Source organism: Peromyscus californicus, unplaced genomic scaffold (genome assembly GCF_007827085.1).
Source record: "Peromyscus californicus insignis strain IS unplaced genomic scaffold, ASM782708v3 Scaffold_1__1_contigs__length_55948999, whole genome shotgun sequence".
Lineage (NCBI taxonomy): Eukaryota > Metazoa > Chordata > Mammalia > Rodentia > Cricetidae > Peromyscus > Peromyscus californicus.
In genome coordinates, this window is record NW_026294492.1 from 41,523,260 (window position 1) to 41,526,192 (window position 2,933).

At 40.5% G+C, this 2,933-nt stretch overlaps 1 pseudogene; it reads left to right on the forward strand.

Moving 5' to 3' along the window:
* The first annotated feature begins 1,262 nt into the window (after positions 1-1,262).
* On the forward strand, positions 1,263-1,733 carry LOC128115197 (60S ribosomal protein L28-like; annotated as a pseudogene).
* The last annotated feature ends 1,200 nt before the right edge of the window (positions 1,734-2,933 follow it).

The following is a 2,933-nucleotide window of genomic DNA, read 5'->3' on the forward strand; positions in this document are numbered from 1 at the left end:
GATTGTATTGTACCCTTCACCAGGCATGGAAATTGACTGATTTTAGTCAATACCTTCCCTGTTCATAAGCTGGCATTCCTTCTGCATTGTTCAGTCATCTGCTTGGGTATAACAGCAAGGAGGAGCTATAATGTGGAAATGTATTAGGAATGAATGGGACAAAGAGCACTCGGCCTTTTTGTTTGGCAGCGTGGTGAGGAGAGGTGACAAGTGACCCGGTGGCCATCAGCGAAGGCCAGCATCTCAATCCCCAAGTATGAATAATGCAACAGAGTCTAGAAAAGTATTCCTTCACATGTCCTATAAAACCTAACTATGAGCTTCATAAGGAGGGAGAAAAATCAATTATTAAGTTTGTCTACAATCCTAAAGACCTCCCATCTAAACAATAAATATTTCAAGTTGCATGTTGACCTTTCTTGCAGTGTTCACCCGGGCTTTCTTTCTTTTCTGTCTTCCTTTCTTTTTCTTTTTTTTAACAAAATGCTACAGAGAATGGGAGTGTTGTCAATTAAGTACAAAGGGTGTTTGCATCAACCTTTTCATGTGTGGAATTTAATGACATTTTAAGGCTAAAGTAAAAGTCAAACATTGATTTTTCGGCGTCTTCCCCTAATGCAGCTAATGAATAGAGATTCCACCAAAAATCTTTTAATCTTCTAAACCTTCCAGTATCAAATGCCTTATTTTTTTTATTTTATTTTTATTGGCATTTTCTCCCCTTCACTGACAAAGTTTTAAAAATATAAAGAAAGAGCAAGTCTAGGCAATCTGGAAAATTCAAGTCCAGAAAATGGTAACAATGTGTCTCCAAATAAAATTCCAAGCTGAGTCAGACCTACACCTTCCTATGTGAGAGCAAGAAGGCTGGAGCTCAGAATACAGACAACTTCAGGATGGACCCTGATCATTTAAGGTGACCTAAAGAGACTTGACCTTTACCTACAAGGAAAATTAAAGATGAAAGCTATTGTTATCTTTTTTTTTTTTTTTTTTTTTTGCTATATCCTTTAAGATCAGAGGGGTTGATATTATAAACAGAAATATATGCTCAAATAAATTGTGATATTTGGGAAATGGGGCTCTGACATGACATGCTAGGAAATTAATAAAGTGTAACTTAGAGGAATGTCATAGCTTCATAGTCCAAGTCACTTGTACAAGACAAGACCTGCAGAATTGTTTGAAGTTCAGTTCACAATTGTGCTCTGGGACACTCCATTAGAAATCTAGACCTGCTCCTTCCGTCTCCGGTTGCCATAGGGGGAGGAGCCGCCGCCATGTCTGCGCATCTGCAATGGAAGATCGTTCGGAACTGCTCCAGTTTCCTCATCAAGAGGAATAAGCAGATGTACAGCACTGAACCCAATAATCCGAAGGCCCGAAACTCCTTCCGCTACAACGGGCTGATTCACTGCAAGACTGTGGGAGTGGAGCCCACGGCCAACGGCAAAGGGGTCGTGGTGGTCATGAAACGCAGATCCCGTCAGCGAAAACCAGCCACTTCTTACATAAGGACCACCATCAATAAGAATGCACGGCCACCCTCAGCAGCATCGGGCACATGATCCGAAAGAATGCACGGCCACCCTCAGCAACATCAGGCACACGATCCGAAAGAACAAGTACTGCCCCATCTGCGCATGGCGGCCATCAGCAAGGCCAGTGCCATCCTTCTAAGCCAGAAGCCTGTGGTGGTGAAGACACTGACCGGTCCCACCAAGAGCTCCTGAGCCCTACACCCCAGAAGCCGTAAAGAGTCCACTGACTTTTTCAACCATTAAAAAAAAAAAAGAAAGAAAAAAGAAAAAAAGAAATCTAGACCTATCTCATCTTCCTGATGTGGATGTGGACCCAGAATTCTTCCAGCTAATCCCTGCATAGGTTTTGTTTTTCAAAAATCATATTTACTTTGCGTCTTCTGTCTGAACACAAAATACATATCGAGCAGAGAGAATTGTGTGAGCCTAATGTGTTCAATTCCGTGATATTTACGTTAGAAAGACGGTGGTCTTTCAAAGACAGCATTACGAAGAATAAACGCAGTCTCTTTTCTGCTAACACCTGACATGGTGGTTCAAGATCTTTACTCAGAGCCAGAGCTGTTCTCTAAATACGAATTCACACCAGGCTTTGCCACAGACTGACAGAAAAACAGTTCATTATTTTGTACCTTCAGTTTGTTTTGTTTTCTCAATTGGACAAGGTAACCTCTGATTCCAGTGCTAAGATTACATATGCTTTGCTTTTATTTAAATGCCAGAAAGACAGGAACACTAGCGCATATTTACAAACAAACAGAATGAGTTGTTGGACAATATTCGGCATATAACCACTCAGATATTTAACAGTAAAGCACGGCATCCTCAGGGGACTGATGTGTAGAGGAAGAAATTAAGACACTTGGCTTAATATGCTCAGCCACAACCAGCAACAGATGTTGGTTAATGAAGAGGGCTAGAGGTGGGGATTGGAGTAGAGTTAGCAGGCATAAATGAAAGCTCTGGGAAGAGAGCTTTGCACTAAAGCACTATAGAGTTCCATTTTTCTGATTGAGTATGGAGGGATGTCATACAGAATTGGCCATATATGCCAACCACAAGGGTGAGTACCCAGAACACCCACCAATGTTTGGACCAATGTTGTGTGTATTCCTACATCACATATGCAATTATTAGAAACTGGCATTCTACTTAATCTTTATTTTGTATTTGATGTGCTTAGTTAAGCAAGTACTTATTATGTACAAGATATTTTAATGTATTTTTTGTGTATTAAATAATTTAATACTCAATATAGCGAAGTCAAGAAGGAAGACTGTTTTTATGCTCACTCAGGCTTAAACAAAACTACGATCATTTTAAGTTTTGTACTAAAGACTCTGTTTCCATGTGGACCATGAGTCAGAGATAAACTCAGAAGTTTGGGCCCAC